A 23,857-nucleotide genomic window follows, 5' to 3' on the forward strand; every position below is an offset into this window, starting at 1 on the left:
TTGTGCACAGTCCTCTTACAAGTATATGTTGTAGCTGGGCAGAACAACTTGCTGCTAATCATTCTGACAGATCCCATTACTTGAAAGCTGTTGAGTAATTATGGTAAAATAGATCACCGCATTTTATTTGTGGGTTGGGTTTTAAATTATTGTAAGCATTTTATTTATGGGTTGGGCCTTTATTATAATCATGTGGCTTTAGGGTGGGGGTTGTGAATGAAACTGTCTTTTGCACTCCGCTGAGGCAGTGATTATTAGCCATGAGAGTTTTCACAGGCAACAAGAAGACCGAACTTTCTCCCCTTGGGGACCTGTAAAGGTGAGTGGTAGTTTTATGATGGGGAGGGGGGAGGAGGGTAGGCTCTATCTACGTCAGAAGAACCTCCCTAGCAGATGATAATGTCTCTTTAAATATTTAAATTTAACTTCCCCTCTTTTTCTCTCAAGAAAAATTGGAATACAATTGATGAATCTCCGCAGTGTTTCCTATGACATATCGTTATTTTCATCCTTTGAATAAATGTGTTTTCACCCCAGATATATTTGAGTAAAATGTGTTTGGGTATCCAATGCTATAGTATTGAAAAAAGTGCAAGTTGTAAGTCTAGAAATTCCCAGTTGAATCTTCACTCAGCTAAGACTTCACTACATGGCCTCAATACAAGAATGGTCTTCCTTTTCTCTTCATGAGAATTACTGACACAACGTAGTGAATTCTAAAGTTCTGTGTCTCACTAAGTATTAGTTTTATTGGGCTCTGTGAAATGAGGGGGATGTGCTGTTATTTTACAGTCTTTGAATAAAACGCGAGTGCTACTCTTCTATTATTGGACCATAACAGAGACCATGCAAGGTCTCCATTCATTTGTAGGTGGATTTACAGGGACTGAGCAACATGCTTCCTTTTCATTAGATTTTCTTTGCTGAAAGGTTTCTCAGAGAAACAGACTTCTCCACCAGCAGTACACCGTACACTGAAACAAGAGTGACAAGATGTCAGACAGCCCAAAAAGAGTGTAAGCTGACAACATTCCGGATATAGTTTGTTGTTCTGAGCATTCATGTTTAGCCTAGGCAAACAGAAGGGAGTGTCTGGGAAAAATTAACTTGCCTGAAGCTGCGGCAACAGGTATGTCTAGAAAAAGATGCCAAGCCAGTAATATTACCTTATATCACCAAGGCAGAATGCACAATGTTCTTGCTGCTTTCTCTTTTTAGAATTCCATTTATTGTTGCATTATCCATAGAGGGTCAGTGTGGTGTAGTAGTGGACAGAGTGGTGGGCTAGGACCCTGTGTGACTTATTTTATTTATTTATTTTTGTGGATTTATATTCTGCCCTTTCCCAAATTGGACTCAATCTCTACTTTTACTATGGAAATTCACTGAGTGACTCTGGTCTCATCATAAACTCTGAGCCTGGCCTACCTCACAGGGTAGTTGTCGTGAGAAACTGGAGTGGGGGGAGAAAGATGTTCTAAGCTGCTTTGAGTCTCAATTGGAGAGAAAAGCGGGATATAAATAAATAAATCTATAAATACATAAATGTATTGTGCTATTGCCATTGCTGTTACTGTTTGCAGATAAATTGTGATGATTTGCTATTGTTGGATAGCTGGATTAAAAAAACCTTCGTGATGTACTTTATAATGAGCCTAAAGCTGATAAGTGCATGCAGTGTTGGGGGGTGGGATTTTTAAATATTGTATTTAATTTATATTGTAGGAAATTTTCATAAATTGCTTTGGTACTCAGGGGATGGAGAAAACATCATAGAAATACCTAAATAAATACCATGTTTTATAAATATTCCCTTCCTGGCCCAACTTTGAGCCTTTTTTGTGTACATGCATGTGAAATCTGAGAGATAATACTGCTAAGGCCAGTGTCCCTCTTATGGTTGTGTTGATGCTTCTGCTACAGGGAAGTGATGGGTTACTTTTTAAAAAGGGCTTTTTAGTATCCATAAGGAAGTGCAAGCATGCTCTGTCGCTGCGGGCTCATGAGGGCTTGCAGCTTTCTACCTTCTTAGTCCTTACCAACCCTGTGATTAAGTGCTGCCAATTCACTTGCTTGTTTTGGGGCTTCCTCTGTTTGAGCATGGAAGCAAACATCATGTTACTGGCTTTCTAAAAAGCAACAGAGAGCCCTTGATGCAAGCCCTTTTGTTCTTTAAACTGAGGAAGGTTGGTAGATTTTGACAGCCCATCATGTCTAAATTAGGATGAAACCTTCCAGTGACAGGTTTGTGTTTGGACTGCCATCATCTTAAAAATAATCACTTGTATGTCTTGTGAAAAGTAATATGAAATGCAACTGACTGCAATTGTATAGTATTAGATGGAGGTTTGGTGTCTTTCAGAGGCTGAGCACAAGACAGCTGCTTATCTTATTTTTAAATTGAGATGGCCATCTTATCCTGTTGTGTGTAGGAGGACATACTTTGGAGAATGCCCTTCGCTGACAACTGAAAAACAACAGTCAGCACCCGCCACTGACTCCCTGGCAAACTACATCCCTTTGTAGTTCTAATTTTAAAAATTAAGCTCCTGTTCCAGATGACGTAACCCTACAGATCACTATAAGTCAGCTGCGACTTGATGGCACTTTCTACCACAGACCAGATTTACCACTCACCAACACTGGATTATTGCACAACCCACTTGAATGCTTATTCAATACTTTGGATAATTTGAAATGCTGTGGCTGCATCAAGACCATTTGGCCTTGTTATTCTTCCAAAGTCTGGGAACCCTGCAGTTGAGTAGAGCTGTGGGGAGAATTCTCCTGTGCTTGCATTCAGTAGGAGGGGCTGAGGATCTGCATGGTCCATAGTCTTAACTTTGGCATTATGCGCTAGCATTTTGAAATACTGCATCCTTGCATTCATTAATTACTGGGGGTTTTAGCAGTGATCCATCCACGTTCTTTCTCTAGGGAGTATGAAGTTGCTACATATTTTGTATGGAAAATAATTGTTGACATGCTACAGCAGGAAGACATTTTTCCTACAGGGGTTGGTTTGTTATTCACATTAAATGAGGAGGGTGCTTGAAGGCACTGTTATCTCTGCTCAAATAAACAGTCTTTCTTCAAAGTAATATTCTCTAAGAAATGTAATGGGGATTTGTCAGACCATGCTGGCTACAGTGGTTGTTTTCTGCTTTGACTGAAAGAATGAGCTGTTCAAATACACTTAACAATATTTGTCCATATATTGCCAAGCTGTTGATATTTAAGTAATATTCTAAAGTTTTAAAATAGAACTGGGTGCTCTGGTGTGTATGTGTATGCAGGCCTTTTTTTTGTAGAAAAAGCTCAGTAGGCCCTCTTGTACATATTAGGCCACACCCCCTGACACCAAGCCAGCCGGAACTCCGTGCTTGTACATTCCTGCTCAAAAAAAGCCCTGTGTGTATGGTGTGTGTGTGTATTTATGGTGTGTAACCCTTCTCAAACTGCTGAAGTATTAGAACTTGCATAGATTGCTTGATTTTAGTAATAAAGATTTATTGTTAATGGTCTTCAGTATCCTGAAGAGAATGCAATGTTAGTTCGCCTCATGCTCCAGTAGATCACATGAATAATATAAAAGCAGCCTTTCTGTATCAGGCCAAAGATTGTTTAGAGACATATGCATGTGTATTTTTATGCTCACAGGAAGCCCATGAGATACAGTAGGTTAGTCTGAGAAAATGTGGCTTTGCAAGAGGTATCCCAGCAAGCTTCACAGCAGAATGGGGATTTGAATCCAGGTCTCCCAGATACAAGTACAATGCTTTCTGCTTCAGCACACTGGCATGAACAAATTAGTATACTTTTAAAGACAACTAATTCTTTAATAATTAATGAAGATACTCTGGAGAAAAGACCTATCTTCACTTCTTCTGTACTGTTTACTAGTTACAGTGCTTATACTAAATAGTCTCTAATGTGAATGTCTTCAGCCCCATGAGTCATAATCCTCAAGTAACAAGCCCCTGTAGAGTGGCAGTTTTAATTTACTGTTTTTGGAAGGACATGCTGTGTGAAGCCTCCTGTCTGTTTTTGAACATACATGAAGAAGAGCTGCAGAATGAAGAGGCAGGGTCATTCAGAGGTAGAGAAGATTCCTTTATAGCAGTGATCCTCAACCTTTTTGGTACCAGGGACTGGTTTTGTGGAATACAATTTTTCCACAGAGCAGGAGGGGGGGGAATGGTTTTGGGATAATACAATTGTGCACTTCATTTCTATTATTACATTGTAATCAATGCTCCCTGTTGGCTGTGAAGTCTTGTGAGCAAAACATTCTACTCTGTGAGCTACTGGCATTAAAGCTGTGAGCTACTGCATAAATTAGTTTGCTCTGAGGTCATTTTTCCTGAACTAAGACAAAAGCATGTGAGGCAGAGGCTAAAAAACTGTGAGCTAGCTCAACTAACTCAACTTAGAGGGAATTCTGATTATAATATATAATGAAATAATTATACAGCTCATGGACCAGTTGCTAACAGGCCACGAACCGGTACTGGTCCCCGGGGGTTGGGGACCCCTGCTTTATAGCACAGGCAGACTGAAAGCCTCCCCCTATAAAAGCACTCTGCCGCCTTTCTTCACCCCTCTCTATGTGGCCTGATTCACCCTACTTACCACCAATGTCCCCTCTAAGCTACAGAGTCTTGTGAGCAAAAATTCTACTTTGTGAGCTACTGGTATTTAAGTTGTGAGCTACTGCATAAATTATTGTGCTCTGGGGTCACCCTTCCTGAGCTAAGACAAAAATGTGTGAGCTGGAGACTAAAAATCTGTGAGCTAGCTCATGCTAACTCAGCTTAGAGGGAACACTGCTTACCACTGCCAGTTAGTATTCCAAAACTCCATGTGTGTGTGGCACAGAGCCTCTCACTTCTGGCCCATTGGAGAGGCCACAACTCTGGCTGGTCTGCTTCCTGTCACATGACCTGCAGCTCTAAGTGCTGTGTTGCAGCATTGCGCTTAAAGGTAAGTCCCTGGATCTGGAGAGACTGAAAATCACTTAAGATCTCTCTGGAGAGATTGAATCAGGGGAGGAGAACCATCACCATCTCCCATAGTTGGCCTTTTTTTGTAGTCCCATTATAAGCTACTTTTATAGCACCATACCTACATTTTTTAATGCCCTTTTCCCAGTGTTTGTATTGTGGCTTGCAAAAATGGAGCACTGTATTGTAAAATAGGTCTTCAACAGCAGATAAAATATTTGAATCCATTGGTTAAAATAATCCTTTTGAAATTTCTTATAATACAGGCAAACAAAGAATTGATAGAACAAAAACAATGGCTATATAGATTTGTGATTTTCTGAGGCTGGAAAAGAACTGGGACATGAACTGAGGAAGAGAGTAGATGGGGGCAGTAAAATAAAATATTTGTGTACAGTGATGAAGAACACCAGACATTTTGGACTTTCTGTTGCCAATAAATCTAATTCTCAATATGGCCAGTTCTGTGAATACTTAAATCTGGAGGTTGGAGCTGTGCACAGATAAGACAGATTTTTCTACAAACACCAGGGAGAACGAAACATTGGACTTACCTGAAGGTTTCTTCTCTTCAGTGGGGCGAAGGCATCCAAACTGGTTAGGTCACACCCAGGACTCAGGTTCAGTGGGAGCTCACAGGAGCACAGCTCCTGAACCTTTCTGAGAGTTCCTCCTCCTTCTGAGAGTTTCACCTCCTTATCCTTTAAATAGTATTGCAGCTGCATAACAATCCCTGGATGAGCTCCACCACCTATTTTTCTACAAAACGACCCCTGGTCACACCCCCTTTCGCTCCAGGCAGGGCTATGCAAATTTTTTGGATACGCCTACTTAGGCAGACCGAGGGTGCCCTTCCAGACATGAAATAGCCTAGCCAAAAAAATTACTAATACCACTTATACCTGCACTGTGATTGAAACTTTAATAATGTCAGATACAGAACTAAGTAGGAAAAGGCAGTAGTGTAACAAGAGAATATACCTTTCTCTATTCATTCCCTATACACATAATCCTTTATATGCATGACCTCCTTCCCTATGAACATATACAATTCTAAGCAGAATTGTTTTTTTTTAAATAAACATTAACATCACAAAAACAGTGGTGGGTAAATTGGATGCCTTCGCCCCACTGAAGAGAAGAAACCTTCAGGTAAGTCCAGTGTTTCGTTCTCCTTCAGTGGGGGAAGGCATCCAAACTGGTTGTGTAACAAAGACACAGTCAAGTTGGGAAAGTTCAGGGTTCACTCGCTAACAGCCTCCTGGAGGACCCTTCTCCTAAAAGCAGCCTCAATGGAAGACTGTTGGTCGATCCTATAGTGCCGAATGAAGGTGACAAAGGAAGACCATGTGGTTGCCCTTCAAATCTCCCCAATTTGGGCTCTGGTAGAAAAAGCAGCCGATGTAGCAGCTGCCCTGGTGGAGTGTGCAGTTATACCAGGAGGTGCCCTCAGACCCTGAACCTCATAAGCCTCCTTTATACAGCTTTTTACCCAATATGCTATAGTAGCTTTGGACACTCACTTCTCCAAGTTTTGAGTTCCCTATGATACAAACAGAGAATCACACTTCCATCATTCTTTCCAAACCCGGTCCATCCACAAGAAAAACATAAGCTGGACATCCATAGGGCTCTCCTAACATATATCCAGCTGTTCTCTGTATATATGTTAGGAGCGCCCTATGGACGTCCAGCTAATGCCACTGTTTTTCTCGTGGATTGACCGGGTTTGGAAAGAATGATGGAAGTGTGATTTGTTGATTTACACAAAAAGGGGAATTTACTGTTGGAGCAAAGGTTGGATCTGTCCTTAGGACTACGGAATTCTAATAGACAGTGCAAAACTCCTTGTGCACAGAAAGAGGCCCCACCTCTGACACCCTTCTAGCGGAAGTAACTGCAACCAGGAAAGCCACCTTCCATGACAGGTGTTTTAATTCAATGGAAGATAAAGGCTCAAAGGGGGGCTTAGTAAGGGCTGCTAAGACCCTTGATAAATTCCAAACTGGGAACCTGTGTTGAATGGGGGGCCAGCTGTGATGTGCCTCTCAGATACCTCTTAATCTGTTTGTTGAAGCCAACCCCACCAAACCACAGTTACTCAGAACCGCTGATATAGCGACCACTTGCCTCTTCAAAGTGTTGGGCCATCCCTCATGCAAAAAGGCAATAATATCACAACTCAGAGGTTTCATTGGATCCACCCCTTGACCCAGAGCTCAAGTGTGGAAAGCAGCCCAAGTATAATTGTAAATATGTCTGGTGGCCGGACGTCTGGTTTGGAACATGATCTCTGTAATGTCTTTAGACAGACCTGCCTTTCAGTCTCCATGCCATCAATTGTAACCACCTAGGATGGTAGATTGGGCCCTGATGAAGTAAATCCAACCGAACTGGAAGCTTCCATGGTTCTGCGATTGACAACTGAATCAGTTCTGAAAACCATAGTCTCTGTGGCCAGTAGGGGGCTAGGAGAATCACATCTGCCCTCTCTTCCCTGATCTTTCTCAGCACCCTGAGAAAGAATTGGAAGTGGAAGGAAGGTGTACAGTAACCCCCTTGGCCAGCTAAGGTGTAGAGCATCCAGTCAGTCTGCTTCTTTCTCAGTGAATTGGGAGAAGAACCAAGACACCTTGCGGTTCTTGACTGAGGCAAAAAGGTCCATTTGAGGCATTCCGAAATGTTCTGTAAGGTCCCAAAACATCTGGTTGTTCAGAGACCACTCCACTGGGTCCACATCGTCTCGACTCAGCCAGTCTGCCTGTGTATTCAGAACTCCTTGAATGTGCTGAGCTCTTAAACCTGTGATATCTCTCGGCCCACATCAGGAGCTTCACAGCCTCTTGGTGTAGAAGAGGAGCCCTTGTTCCTCCCTGATGATTTACATGGGCCTTGGCAGTCATGTCTGTTCGAATTAGAACAAATTTTCCTGTTCAAAGTTCCTGAAAAAACAGCAGTGTCAGGCGAATTGCTCTGAGTTTGATAAGGTTTATGCTGTTTTGTCTCTCCTCCTTGCTCCAATGTCTCTGCACAACCTTGTCTTGGCAATGAGTCATCCCAACCTCGCAGGCTGGCATTGGTAGTTACTGTAATTTGTGGGTTCTGTACAAGGGGGATCCATGTGCCAAGTGCACTGGATTGTTCCACCAGGTGAATGAGATCTTCAGCTTTGTGAATAGTCGGACTAACCGATGTTTCCTCCTCTTGATGTCGTTCTGAAATGGAAGAAGCAGCCACTGTAAAGTTCTCACATGGAATCTTGCCCATGGCACCAAGTCTATAGCTGTAAACATCAGACCCAGTAATCATGCCAGGGTCATCAGAGGTACCTTCCTCCGTGCCTGTAGGGAGACAATCAGAGCCCTGATTATTGTTATCTTCTCTGCTGGCAAGAAGACCTTCGCCTGTTAGGTATCTGAGCCCCTAGATGGGTCAAAATTTGAGATAGCATTAGGTGGCTCTTGGGAAAGTTTATGAGAAAGCCATGATCCTGTAGAAATTGGACCACTCTGTTGATGTCTGCTTCGCACCTCCTGTGGTCCCTGGCCCTGACCAAGACATTGTCTAAATAGGGAAAAGCGTGAATCCCCTCTTTCCTCAAGGCCACTATGAGGACAACAAGAATCTTTGTAAACACCCAGGGTGAGGAGGAGAGACTAAAAGGGAGAGCTTGTACTGGTAGTGTTGTCCATTGAAAGCAAACCAAAGATATTTGCAGTGTACTTGGTGGACTGGAACATGTAAGTAGGCCTCCTTGAGGTCCAAGGATGCCAGAAAATCGTTTTAGTGCAGAGCTTGGAGTATGGACTGCAGGGACTCCATACGGAACTTCTGCTGTACCACCCAGACATTAAGATCTCTCAAGTTCAGAATAGCTTGCCACTTGCCTGATTTCTTGGGGACAATGAAGAGGATAGAATATACTCCCTGAAATTGCTCTGCAACCGGAACAGTCTCTATAGCACCAATCTCCAAAAGGTGCTGTATGGCCTGCTGCATAAGGTTCTGCTTGATGAGATCCTGTGGTACTGGAGAATGTATAAAACGGTGTGGGGAAAGCGATGTAAACTGAATCTTGTAGCCTTTCTCCACAATGGAAAGAACTCATGGATCTTGAGTGGTCCTTCCCCACTGTTGTGCAAATTTTTGCAGCCTGCCGCCCATCCTGGCATCATGCTGAAGGCTTCTTCCCCTAGGTTCCAGAGTCACAGTGCTTGGGGCCTGTGAGCTGCTTTCTCTGGAATCTGGAATTGTATGTAGAGTGCCGTCCACCTCTATGGTCCTTGCAGTCTCTTCCTCTGGAGGTAGGTCTGAAGGAACACAAGGACTGAAAGCACTTAGACTTGTATTCCTTCTCCTTATTGGTGGGTGTAGATGGCATGGCATGTTTTTTCTCTTTTGTCTCAACTAAAACCTTTTCTAAAGGACCCTCTCCAAACAACAATCGTCCTGAGAACTTCTCTGTGGATAGGTTAGATTTGGAGAGTGGATCCACCTTCCATTGTTTTAACCAGAGGTTTCATCTTACCACCACTGGCTGCTTGTGACCTGGCGCAATATTGCATGGTGTCTTGGGAAGCATCAGAGGCAGACTGAGCTGCTCGTTTGATCTTCAGTAAAGACCTCTTGAATGTTAAGGGGTCTGCGTTTGGATGTAGGAGGAGGTCATCTGCCCAGACTACTATTGCACGGGTAAAGTTTGAGAGAACTACAGAAGCTTTAATTGCAAGAGAGGAGGCCTCATGGGCTCTTTTGAGGACTGTTTCATTCCTTCTGTCAACTGGGTTCTTGAGTACATTGTCCCCATCCTTAGACAGTACTGCCACAGAATGTGGTGCCACCACCGGGGCATCCACCAGAGGTACCTTTAACTCTTCCATGGTGTTATTTGGCAAGAAATAAAAGTGCTTTGCCACTGACTGCAGAGTGGTGCCACCCCCAGGCACTGCCCATTCTGATCTGATAACTTCTTCAATGTTTTCTGGAAAAGAACAGGCAACTAAGGACTTACTGGGCTTCTTAAAACCTCTCTCATCTAGATTGGCTGTAGCCTTAGAAGTCTCTTTCTCTTCTGGTTCTATAGAATAGTTAAGAGTGGACACCACTTTTTCCAGTAGCCTCTGATAATGCTCTAGTAGAGCTCTCCTTAGGTTGTACTTCTTCTCCAGACCATGCCCCTTCCTCTTTGTCAGATTTTGCAGTAGTTGAAGAGATGACTGACATGCTTCCTTCTGCTTAAGAGTCTAAATTGGGTTTGTTTCTCTTAGGTGGATGAGGGGGGTGGGGTTAGAGAGTCTTCTCTACCCAGTCTGTGCTTCTCAGAGGTGTCCTAGCTTTCTTCCTTCTAGTACCCTCCCTCTGTGGAGATGCTGATGACCCAGCAGGACCAGAAGCTGAGGAGGAGGATGAGGCACTGCACCTTTTACGGCGGCTGGAGGTGCAAGAGCTCTTACTAGGAGATCGTTGCTGCCTGTCATGTCTGTTCCTTGTAAGCCAAAATGCCCTCAAAATGAGGTTGGGGAATTTACAGGTGGGCACCTGGCTTAAAAAGGATCTTTGAATCTGTGTATACAGGATTCCACTTCCAGAAATTATTGCTTAAAATTATCAAGGACACTAACTAAGAGAAACCATCAAAACTTTATTACAGAAAAATATAGAACACATACAAGGTCATGAATTTATACAACACACATACAGTCCTAATAAAAAAATTGAGAGAGATTCAGTGATAACACAAGGATGTACAAACAGGGTGATAATTACCAATCGTAGTCTCCAAGGAAGGCTCCAATGGCAAAAAAATGAGGACTAGGGGGAGGGGTCCCTCAACTGGCCAAGAATTGGGGATGTACCTAAACAACGGAATTGGGGTACTGCTAGATGCACGCATGTAAAAAGTTGGGTCAGAGGTTATAAGGCTTCCCCTGAGCCCTTTGTGGATGGGAGGTACAGGGGCGGATGACAGGTGGTCAGCTGGTGCATGACCTCAGCAAAAGGGGTGGCTCTGCAGTGACCATAAGGGCTGGACTTATGCGGTAGCCAATAGCCAGTTAATTGGCAACCCCTGATTGGATGCTCATAGCTAGCCAATGAGCAGACTTGGCCTTAGTTATCTGATTGGACTAACAGGTAACAATGGGCCAAGGGGGAGGCTCCAAGATGACCATTAATGAAAAGAATGATGAGGAAAACTCCTGGGGTGAGGGTGATTGAAAGCTGTTAAACATGTCTAAATGTGACAATGGATAGCCAAATTGATACCTAGGTAACACCAGGTCTACACAAAGATACTTGGCTTTCAGGTGAAGATGTTGCTCCTCTGCTGGCACCATCCTTTGTTTTGGGTTCCGTGGGACAAAGGTTTAGGCAGTCTGACAGGGTCCCCTCCTGGGGTGAGCTTGATTGCCCTCTGCACAGGCGACGTCCGTTGAGTACGTGAGCCTCCCGCTTCACTGTTATGGAGTCTGAAGCTGAAAAAGATAGTTGCTGGGGCTGTTAGCCTTCTCATGGGGATTCTATGGTTTAGGCTGAAAGCTGCCTACTTGGACAGCCCCTGTCAGCGTAGCTTCTTCCATGCAGCGGCTGAGATGGAGGTCGTACGGAGCGACTGGAAACCCGTTCTTCCCCCTAGCTAGCACTTCTCCGAGATACTGAGTGCTGCTTCAAGGTCATGGTTTAGTGCCCACATAAGCTTCCTGCATTTTGGTAGGCAAACCCATACTTTGTGGAAGATGTGTGCGAGTCAAATCTCCAGGCAGTCTGGTAACCAAACGGGGGACCACGATGTCCGTATTCATAAAAGTAAAGGGGGGTTTTGCTCACATCCTTGCCAGATTAGTCTGTTTTCCTGACTGTCTGAGTTTGGGGCACTAGGACCGCAAGGGCAGCCACAGGAGCAGGAAACCAGGCTGCTGTCCACTGATTTCCCATCCAGTCACTAGGTGGCAGACCATAGCAGGTGGGAAAAAATGGCACGGGCGGCAGATTTGTGTTTTGCACTGCCGTTGCAGTTGCCAGAGGAGGGAGTCCCATAAACGGAGAGGCCAGTCAGTCGTGGGTCTTGTGCCCAGGGACCACCAGGGGAGACTCACCACCTTCAAGAGCTTGAGCTCCGGCTGCAGGAACGGGCATGAGGTGAGGAGTCTCTAGCCCACTGGATGTCCTCGTTCCTCCCTGTGCGCCTGGAGCCTCCGAGCCTGGGAGTGTCGTTGGGTGGAGGGTCCTTACAGGAAGCTCCAGGCTGAGCCCCAAGGCCTCAGAGCTGCCTGCCTTGCCCAGCTGTTGATTTGGAACTGCAGCTGTTCCTTGGAGCACATCTCCTTTGCTCGAGGCCTTGGACGGGGATGGCTTCTCCTTACCCCTTTTCAGCGGCTCCTGAGCTGAGCCCTTCTTGGTGGATTTTGCCTCCATCTGACAGGTTGAGGGTTTTTTGTTTTGTTCTTTGGTGCGTGTGTGTGCATTGTCTTTCCTCTGAAGAGGTAGAGCTAGTCTCTAACAACCCTCCTGGAGCGGCAGGGCTATAGAAACTGGAAGGTCACCCTCGCTCTGCATAGCCCTGCCTGGTGCAAAAGGGGGTATGACCTAGCCAGTTTGGATGCCTTCCCCACTGAAGGAGAAGCGCTAGATTTGCAGAAAAATCTGAACTCTTAGAAGCCATACAAAATATTGGGGGGTTAAAAAACAGAAGCAGCTTCTATAGCTCTGTGGCCTCTGCTAGGCAACTGCAACAGTATTACCAGTTGAAGTCTTGGTTTCTGTCAGTAAAATGCCAAGGAAGGGGGGCAGGGCCCTTTCCACGGCTGTTTTGACTTTTGAGGAGGGGGGGATGCAACAGGGCCAGCAGCAACCACGTGAACTGGAGCACACATGGAGATGCTTTATACGAAATCAGATAATCAGTCCATCACAGTCAGACTGGTAATGGTTCTCAGAGGTCATTCATATCACCTATCGTCAGTTCTTTTACTAGAGATGCCAGGGATTGAGCCTGCCAAGCAGATGCTCTGCCACTGAGCCACAGTCCCACCAAGCGATTTGATACCATGTGACTTGCATGATTCAGCTGCTGGCTTCTGTTGAATAGCAGCTACCCCACAACAGGCACAGTGGTGTATTCATTATAATTTCAGGCTGGAACCAAGGTTCCAGTCCCTACTTTGCTATGGATGCTTGCAGGGCAGTTTTGGCAAGCCACATATTTGTAGCCTAACCTACCTTACAGGGTTGTTATGAGGCTAAAATGGAGGACAGGAGAATGATGTAACCTGTTGTGGGTCCCCACTGTGGAGAAAGGCAGGAAATAGAAGTAACTATATATCAGTATTATAGCTAGAGATTAGGGGGTGGGGAGATGAAAAGCAGGTTGGTTAGTGTGGGAGAAAGAAGCAGAAAAAGGTAGGAATACAAGGTTTATCAAGAGGAGGAAAAAAGTAGTAGTGTAGGGGAAAGTGAGGTGCTCCCCACAAGTCCTTGCAGGTCCCCCACTGTGCATCTGGGCCTGACAGCTGCCACTGCGCAACTGGCCCACACTTTTCCTTCACAGAGGCTGCAAAGGGATGGAAACAGGGAAAACTGAAGTCAGGGTGGGCAGATGAAGGTAGGTTGGCTGGTGAGTGGGAAGAAGCAAAGAAAAAAGGAAAAGAGAAGAAAATAGGGGGAATCTTCAGGGAAAGAAAAGAGAAAATAGAGGGAGAAGGGGAAATGATACCCCCTGCTGTGAAAATATCAAGCTGCTGCTGCCATTATATTTAAATATTAAGCCACCTTGCTGTCACAGCCGAGCCCCAGCAGCTATTGAGACAGGACCTTTCCCAATCCTGGATGGTTGCCTAATTTATCCTCAGACCAACCCACAAAAGATTTAATAAAACTGGATTGCATGAAAGAAACTTAGTAACTGGGTTCTTTTTGCTTGGTGATATAATCAGTGTCCGGTAGCTATACTTCCTGCCAGTACTTAAGGACCAAAGGAGAAATTCCAATTAAAATATAAAAACAGAATTTATTTACAGAGAATAGTTTAGGAAATAGTTTGAAAGAACAGGAATAGGTGCACAAACAAAATACAGACAACACACAAAACAACAAACCTGTCTAGGCTACACTAGGCACCATACTTGCTTGCTCAAAGGCTGCTCCTGAGAAGAGTATTCTTGCAGCTGCACAGCTTTGTGGGAGTAAGTGGAGAGTTCCGAGGCAAATTGCACAGACCTTCAAATGAAGAAACTTGGCTCCTTGTCCTTGGAGTAAACTAGAATAATTTCCTCTCTCCAACAGCCTTCTGGAAGTACTCTTACATCAGAGGTCATCCCCTTCCTGAAGATTCTGGTGACTTTTTCTCCTGATATGTCCTCCTTTACTGTGTCAACTCCTAGTTTATTTATTTTTGGCTAGTTGTCACCCAATTAGCCAATAGCAGCTGGCATGCAATTTAGCCCCCAGGATCTAGATCTTTCTGATCTAAGCTGTCTCTCTGGCTGGCTAGATGAAGTACTGTCAGTGGGGTTTTGACAGCACCAGGTGTTGCTACTTAGCCAGGTGGTCCTGAGGGTAAAGACTAACCCAACAAAGACTCACAGACCAGGGTTAAGACAGCATAACATAGATTCTGCCAAGACTTATATCTTGGAACCTCATTTTCTTGACACCTGCAAATCCTTGTGAGTCTCCTCCTGCTTGTAGAGACCTTTGAAATTGCTGAATATGAAGGAATGTAGTAGTTGAGAATGAACCTAAATTTCACTGGTATGTCACTTTTTTCAACTTTTCAAAAAGTTTTATTAGTTTCAAAAAAAGATAGGGATGAGGAATAGGAAAATACATTCTGGTATTATTTTGCATAAAAAATACTTTCAAAAAGCTTAATTCTGCTATTTTTCTTTACATAAATTGTCCCCTATTATTTTGTCTCAACTGTACATAATCCATTTTCAAATTTTATAGTATACACCTTTTGTTAAAGTTATCTAATAATTTTGACAATTCCAATAAAGGTAAATTTTATAGTATAAAATACAGGAAAAAAGAAGGAAAAAAATAAGCACACCAGAGAATCTTAAGAATCTTGATTATCTAACCAGGCATAAAATTTCATCCAATATTTTCTTGCTTCTTCTTTAGATTTCCCAGCCAACAGCTGGGACAGGAAGTCCAGCTCTGCTGTTTCCAAAATTTTTCCCACCAAGTCCATTTTTGTGGGGATTTCCTGCAATTTCCATCTCTGCGCCAAAAGAATCCTAGCTGCTGTGTTAAAGTGCGCCAACAAGTGTCTCATTTCTTTGGAATAGTCTTCAGGAAATATATTCAATAAAAATAGTTCTGGTTTGAAGTGGATCTGTGTCTTCATGATCTTTTGTAGCATTTGATGTTCCATTTTCCAATAGTCTTTCACAGTCTCACATGTCCATCACATATGGTAAAAGGAACCAATCTGTTTAGTACATTTCCAACACTTGCTGGACATATTAGTATAAATCTTACACAATTTATGTGGAGTCAGGTACCATCTATAAAACATCTTATATAGATTTTCTTTGAAAGTTACTGACCTAGTTAATTTAACGTTACACTTCCACAGTCTTTCCCAGTCTTCTTATGCAATATTGTAACCAAAGTTTTTTGCCCATTGGACCATACAATCCTTTACCACTTCATCTTGTGTCTTCATTTGAAGTAGATATGCATATAATTTGGAGATTAACTTTTCTTGTGGGCCCAAAATTTTTTTGTTAAACACATATTGTTCTGTATTAAAACCTATCACCTTGTCTTTGGCATATCTAGATTCCACTTGCATTCTCAACCACAAATTTATTTTAATATCCACATTTTCCAGTTCTTCTTTGGTTTTCAATTGGTTATCTTTTCCCAACAAGTCGTCATACCTATAATTCTGATTTAGTTTTAGGAGATTTGGATGGGTAAATGCTTCTATTGGGGAAACCCATCTTGGAATCTTTTGGTAAGTCCTATTCTTTAACCACGACCACGTATGATACAAGGATTTTCAAAACCAATGATTCTTAAAATAGGAGTGGCCTTCAAGTCTTTGATACCATAAATATGCATGCCAACCCATAGTCAAATCATGTCCTTCTAGTATTAATTGTCTCTTGTCATTCAAAAGTATCCAATCTCTTACCCATAGAAGTACAGATACTTTATAGTATAGCTGCCAATCTGGCAGGCCCATGCCTGCTCTTAATTTAGAATCCTGCAGTGTCTTTAGTTTAATTCTAGGTTTTTTGCCTTTCTAAACATATTTGGCAACCATTTTGTTCAATTCTTGAAAAAATCCACTATATAAAAATATTGGAATGGTTTGAAACAGAAATAATAATCTTGGTAAAATATTCATCTTTATTAGGGCTATTCTTCTCATTAAAGATAAGTTCAAATTGTGCCAATTTTTAAAATCTTTTTTAATTTCTTTTAGTAGTTTATCATAATTGTCTGCTTTTAAGTTGCTGCATTTATTTGAAATAACAACACCTAAATATTCTTTTTTCATACAAAAATCCTGATTTTTGCTGGAAGGATTGAATTTGTTCCATCGTCATATTCTTTGTCAGAAATTTTGTTTTATGATAGTTAACCTTTAATTCCGCATAATAGCCAAATTGTTTAATCTTGTTTATAAGACCGTCAATTGAATCCATCGGTTGTTTTAGTATAAAGACTAAATCATCAGCAAAGGCTCTGAGTTTATATTGTTCATCTTTTATCACAGTTCCCTTTATTTTTGCATCTTCCCTTATTTGATTATTCAACATCTCTAAAGATAAGATAAAGAGTAGAGGACAACGGACAGCCTTGTCTTGTATCTTTTTGAATGTTAATAACAACTGTTAGATCATTATTCACTGTCACCCTTGAATTTTGTGAGAAATATATTACTTCTACTACGCTCAATAAATTTTCACCACACTCCATACCTTTCAATTGTTGTAACATAAAATACCAATGAACATTATCAAAAGCCTTCTCAGCATCTAAACAAATTAAAGTCAATTGCTTCTCTGGATGATTCTCATAATATTCCAAAATATTACAAACTGTTCTGACATTGTCTTTCAAGTATCTTTTAGGAAGAAATCCTGCTTGATCATGGTGTATTATAGATTGTAAAACTTTCTTCAAACGTTGTGCCAATATTGCAGCAAAAATTTTACAATCCACATTTAAAAGGGAAATTGGATGGTAGTTTTTGATATCTTTCAAATCAGTATTTTCTTTTGGAATCAAAGATATTGTAGCTTCTTGCCATGAAGCTGGTATTTGACCTTCATCTTGAATCTCTTCAATAAGACGCTTAAATGGTAAGAGCAAAGACTCTTCATAAGCTTTGTAGAATTCTGCAGGTAAGCCATCTGGCCCAGGAGTTTTGCCATTCTTTTGAGATGTTATTGCCTCTCCCAGTTCCCTTATTGTTATTGGCTCATTTAGAATTTTTTGCTGTTCCTCTGTAAATTTGTTGAGATTATTTTGATTAATATATTCTTCTAACTCCGTTCCCTGAACTTGTTTCTCTTCATATAATTTTTTATAAAACTGCTCCACAATTTGACATATTTCTTGCTTTTGATTTTTCTCTTTATTGCTTTCATCTCTCAACGTTGTAATTATTCTTTTGGTAATTATTCTTTTCGTCTTCTCTTTTCTCATCCTATAAGCCAACCACCTTCCAGGTTTGTTGGCATGTTCAAAAATTTTTTGTTTGGCATACCTCAATTTAATCTCCATCTCTTCCATAAGCATTAAATTCAATTTATGTTGCGTTTCTTTTTTTTGAAATTCACATTTTGGTTGTTTTTTAAGATTCTTTTTAACTTTTCCGGCTTGTGACATTAAATTTTGGAAATTTTCAGTTCTTTCTCTCTTTTTCAATACTACTATATCTGATTGTAAGGCCCCTATAATAAGCTTTAGCAGCGTTCCAAACTACTTGCATCTTTACTTCTTGTGTTCTGTTTGAAAAAAATATCCTGTATCTGTTCTCCTGGTATGTAAAAAGAAGGCCGTCTGGTATTAGCCACATATAAGGTATTTCTCTTCTCAGAAAATCTGTTAACTCCTGATATTCTCTCCTCTTTTGTCTCACAGGCCAGGGAACCTCTCTCAGAATTTTCACCATATTTCCAGTTATCATCATAGGTCTGTCTCTTACTTGTTTTAAAATGTCATCTTTGGTCCTCTTCTTTGTGAATCTCAAATGAACTTCACTAGGCAGTTTATTTCATCTTGTTTAGCTCGATGGTACCCGTCTAATTTGGTCAAATTCTTCTTCTATCCTCTCATGAGACACCTGTAAAATTTCAGCCAAGGCTTAGAATTTTCTGTAAAACTTCGTTTTTCTCTTCTGGTATGTTTTGAAACCTCAGCATATATGCAGCTCTATCTACTTCCAGTTGCAAGAGTCTAGAATCTTGTATACTCTGTTCTTTTTCCAGATTTTCCACCTTTTGAATATTCTTTGTCACTTGACCATCTAGTACTTTTAGAGCCTTATTAGTCTCAGCCCTCTGTCTGCTGTTCTCCAAGAGTTCTTTTTTAATCTCTGCCATCTGTTCACCGATATTATCTACTTTGCTTGTTAACTGTACTATAGCAGACATTAAAGCAGTTTGCATTTCTTTCATATCTCCTTGCATGGTCGTAAATTTACCTGGGCCAGGTGAAGGATTAGGTGAAGGAAGTGTTTGTTTTCCTTTCTTGTTGTCTTTTCTTTTAACAGTTTCTTTGGGACCACTCATTCTTGTTAAAATAAGCAGACTCACAGCCAGAAATCCAATAACACCTCTCCCAGGTTTGTTTTAAGGTAAACTCCACCAAGGAATGCCCTTATTATGAAACAATTCAAAAATGAAAACAACCTTCTAGCTTCTATCCACAGTTTGTGTTAGCCAAAACAATGTTAAAAATAATAATAAACACCACTTTTCAGTTCACCACACTAGATAGTCCATAGGGAAAACAGTTCAGTTCAGTTCACTAAAACAGCAGCCATTCCCTGTTGTGAATCTTGCAGCAAAACTAATTCAATTGTAATCCAAAACCACGTCTTCCCACTAGATTCCAAATACAGAGACAGCAAAGTGTAAATCTGTAATCCAGGGCTGAATACCCTATTTGTAATCCAAGAGTGAGACCCAAAAACAAACAATAGACCAGTAATCCAGACAAAAAGGACAAGAAAACCAACAAACCCAAAAATAAAGACAACAAATACAGATGCATAAAAAAAAAAGAAATCCCAAGCCAAAATCTTTTTAAAACCCTATCAAAAAGTAATCCAACCACAGATGTACAAAAGGCAAAAAAGAAAAAAGTGAAACACCCCTTTAAACGGTTATATCCATAACATCCACAAAAATAGGTTAAAACCACTTTAAAACTTTACAAAATAAGGAAAAAAATGTTCTTCTTAGAGCCAGAGATCCTACTATGTCTTGTAGATCAATATCAGGTACCCACCAACTTTTAAAAGTTACTTAAAGTACTCACAAATTTAATCAGAACACTTCCACTTGAACTTCAAAGTATTTTAAGCCAACCAACTTTCACATCCATGTGCACTTGTCAGCATACATCTTCCCAGAGATCAAAACATTTTCATCCCCCAAAGAGAGAAATCTGGAGAATCCTGGAGAAATCTCCCCAAAAGAACATACTGCAAGGCACATAAAAGCTCATACCTTGAAGAACACTTCATGGGTCTAAAGTGCCAGGGGACACCAGCTTTTCTCTCAAACACTGGGAGGGGGGGAGAAGGAAGGAGAGGCAGCCCAGCTCCTCTCTGCACAACACAGAGGCGGGGGAAGGAAGGAAGCCAAACAGAGCTCAGGCTTTACAGCCTGTGTCAGTCTTCAAGGCTAGCTTTTCTCTGCACAACAGAGAGATAGGGGAAGGAAGGAAGCAGAGCAGAGGTCATGCTTTGGAGCTAGCTTTGGCTTTTCTTGTGACCCGGTAGTGAGGCTTCCGTGGCCCGGTACTGGGTTGTGACCCTGCAAATGGGAAACACTGCAGTAATTTACAAGAATCAAGATAACAAACTTGGGGTATGCACACAGATCCTAATTCCTATTTGGATTTTGATTCCTTTCACCCATCCCATCTTTAAAAAAAAATCTACCATATGGGCAGTGAGAATCCATAGAAACTCCTGGTTGTGAAAGGCCTCCCCACATTGGTTTTAGGAGGACTAGAAATATCAAGAAACTTCAGTTAAATATTGGCAGGTGGTGCAAACCAAAGTATGTGAACTGAGTAAAGTGGTGTTAGAGAGCATGTGACAAACATGCCTTCTATTTTAGTTAAACAGTTGCTAATGGGCCGGATTTTGCAATCTAGCCTATTCTGTTTTTAAACAAGTTGACTCTCCCCCCCCCCTTTTTTTTTTTTTTGAGGCTAAAGAGAAATTGTCTTTGATTTGTCTTTGCTGAAATAATGGCTACTTTAATCTCCAAGTGTGAAATGTCGAACATTCACCACCCTAGGCCTTGTATATTCAGTGGAGAGCTGTCTAAAAGTTTAATTTTTAAATAAATGATGAAAATGGGGGATGAAAATTTGTATGACAGATGGAAAGTAGTTTGGTGAGCTGCAGCACAATCACACTCAGGTCCTGGTATTTTGCTCCCTTTAAACAGCAGCGCTGCACAGCTGACAAAGCCTCTACATATTCTGTTAGCCATCTTCCATACTCTACATGGCAAGTCAAATCTGAGAGCCTCTTGTTGGTGTTCATCAGGTTACGGATATTAGGTGGAACTGATTGCATCTATGTTTGCAAACATTCATTCCCTAGATACCATTCCCTCATGGTATATACCATGTCCTGTTAGCCGCCCTGAGCCTGCTTCGGCGGGGAGGGCGGGATATAAATAAAATTTATTATTATTATTATTAGATTGAAATAATATTTTATATTATTATATGCTTCCTGTATGTAAGAGCTTATTTTTGGGTGCCGAGATCTTATTATGGATAGGCCTACGTCAGCCATGTCTTTCTGGATGGGCAACTCTCTATTTTCAGTGATCTTTCTATAGTCACAAAGCCTAAATTAATTAATAGTAGGAGTTGTCTCTTGGGAGCAATTTAAGGTTAATAAATGTAAGACACTGATGTCATTAAGTGACCATAGATACTGAATTGTTCAAAGAAAATGGGCCTCTTTTACTTTTCTGTATAGTCATATATAAACATGTAAGTGTCTGCATACATGCATGCATTTGCTTGGAAGCCCCTGTATGTAAATATGTGTCACCAGGGCTTTTTTGAGCAGGAATGCACAGTAACACAGTTCTAGCTGGCTTGGCATCAGAGGGTGTGGTCAAATATGCAAATGAGTTCCTGCTGGGTCTTCTCTGCAAATAGCCCTCTGTGAAACAATGGTGATGTCAGTGGGTGTGGCCTAATATGCAAATGAGTTGCCGCTGGGCTTTTTGTACAAAAAAGCCCTGTGTGTCACAACAGGCACTTAAACATTTTTGTACACAATAGCGCAAGCTGTATTATATGTGTGTGTTCAATTGAAATATGTGTAGATTATTTCTTAGTGAAGAGGGAAAAACCCTAGTGAATGACATTCATATTTAGCACATATTTTTATGTTGGCATCTTTTGTACAAATCCAGGTTAGCCTAAATGGTTTGTTTGAAATAATCCTATTTCCTGAAATGAACTCTAAATCCTCTTATAAGCAGCAGTGGTTCTGTTAAGAATGTCTAGTTTGGGCCAAAATCCCTTTGTAGGCCCTACCACCTAAGGAGCAATGTAAATCTGGAATTGAACAAGTTTGGCAGTGTTGGAAAATGTCAGAGAAACTTCAGTTAAATATTGGCAGGTGGTGCAAACCAAAGTATGTGAACTGAGTAAAGTGGTGTTAGAGAGCATGTGACAAACATGCCTTCTATTTTAGTTAAACAGTTGCTAATGGGCCGGATTTTGCAATCTAGCCTATTCTGTTTTTAAACAAGTTGACTCCCCCCCCCTTTTTTTTTTTTTGAGGCTGAAGAGAAATTGTCTTTGATTTGTCTTTGCTGAAATAATGGCTACTTTAATCTCCAAGTGTGAAATGTAGAACATTCACCACCCTAGGCCTTGTATATTCAGTGGAGAGCTGTCTAAAAGTTTAATTTTTAAATAAATGAATAAAGATAGTATCCATCAGCAGACAGCACCTAGTGTGTAATGACCTCTTAAGGGAAAGGCCACAGTTTAGTAGTAGAGCATGCAGAAGTGTTCCCCCTACACTACGTTTAGTCCCTGGCATCTTCAGTTTAAGCAATCAGGTGCATGTGAAAGATCTAAGACTCTGGAGAGTAGCTAGGATTCAGACTGCACAATACTAACCACAATAAATCTGTAGTCTGGCTCAGTCTAATGCAGTTTATTGTGTTCAGAGGCCCCATGTTCTTATGTGAACCTGCTTGCTAGTTGAAGTTATAGTCAGAGGCCCTGCATTGTTTGCATCCATTTTCTGAAGTATAGTGGGCACAACTGTCAGAGCCTTCTCTGTTATCTCTCAATTTGGAATGGCTTTTCCAAATCTAATCTATTTGTATGGGCCTGAGCCCTCTAATGCTGCAAGGGCGTGTGTATGTATGTACATGGGCATGTAGTAAGGCTGCCAACCTCCAGGTGGAATCTGGAGGTCTCTTCAAATTATAACTGATCTCCAGATTGCAGAGATCAGTTTTCCTGGAGAGAAGCACTGCTTTGGAGGGAGGACTGTATGGCATTATACTCTGCTGAGGTCCCTCTCCCTAGCACTGACCTCCCCAGATTCCACCCCAAAATATGAAAGAATTTCCCAGGAGCTGGCAAGCATGGCATGCAGCCTTTTTTGTTGATTTTTCTCCCTTATGGCTTGTCCCATCAACCTAGCTACTAGAGTCCTTTTAATAATACGTTTTTGGTGCTTTAATTTTTTTTATTTTATTTTGTTTTTTGATTTATATTCCACCCTTTCCCACAAGCGGGCTCAGGGCAACTTACAACAGAAATTTCAACACCTATTACAGATTAAAAATAAAACATCATAAAAAAACAGTATAAAAATAAAAGCAATATAGCATTACAAACACAGATGGCAAGCCCAACAGCAGCATATAGGCTGATATCTATCAACACAGCACAGTCACCATGATGGTAAGGTGAAGGAGAGACCAGTTAATACCAAAGGGATGCCTCCCAGATCAATTAAAAGCCTGGTGGAAGAGCTCCATCTTGCAGGCTCTGCTAAACCTCAATAAGTCCCACAGGGGCTGGATCTCTAGTGGGAGCTCATTCCACCAGGTAGGGGCCTGGTCTCAAAAGGCCCACACCCTCGTTGAAGTCAGTTGGGTATCCTTAGGACCGGGGACCACAAGAAGATATTGTGGAATGGGGGGCTCATATGGGGAGAGGCGGTCCTGAAGATATGCTGGCCCCTGGCCATATAGGGCCTTAAAGGTAAGGACCAACACTTGAAATGGATCCTGTACTCAAGAGGTAGCCAGTGCAGCTCGTGCAGCATTGGGTGTATCCGCACCCCCACAGGCCTCAGCGTCAACAACCGTGCTGCTGCATTCTGTACCCGCTAGAGTTTCCAGAGCAGGATCAAGGGTAGCCTTGAGTTACAGATAATTACAGTAGTTTAATCTGGAAGTGACTGTTGCATGAATCACTGTGGCCAGATCATGGGAAGTAAGATAAGGGACCAACTGCCGACCTTGCCTCAGATGGAAAAAGGTGGTTTTTGCAGTGGCGGCAACCTGAGTCTCCATAGATAGAGAGGCATCTAGAAGTACCCCCAAGCTCTTCACCTCTGTCAATGGCACCAATTGGGTACCATTGAAGGATAGAGC

The 23,857-nt window shown here is 41.8% G+C and overlaps 1 protein-coding gene across 1 annotated transcript in view; it reads left to right on the plus strand.

The window, feature by feature from the left end:
- The first annotated feature begins 222 nt into the window (after positions 1-222).
- Positions 223-23,857, plus strand: part of PPFIBP2 (PPFIA binding protein 2) — a 190,957-nt gene continuing 167,322 nt past the window's right edge. The window contains exon 1 of the mRNA XM_060262105.1: positions 223-326. The gene's annotated coding sequence lies outside the window, so the exon portion shown is untranslated. The remainder of the gene's footprint in view (positions 327-23,857) is intronic.

Source organism: Heteronotia binoei, chromosome 21 (assembly GCF_032191835.1).
Source record: "Heteronotia binoei isolate CCM8104 ecotype False Entrance Well chromosome 21, APGP_CSIRO_Hbin_v1, whole genome shotgun sequence".
In the NCBI taxonomy this organism is placed as follows: domain Eukaryota; kingdom Metazoa; phylum Chordata; class Lepidosauria; order Squamata; family Gekkonidae; genus Heteronotia; species Heteronotia binoei.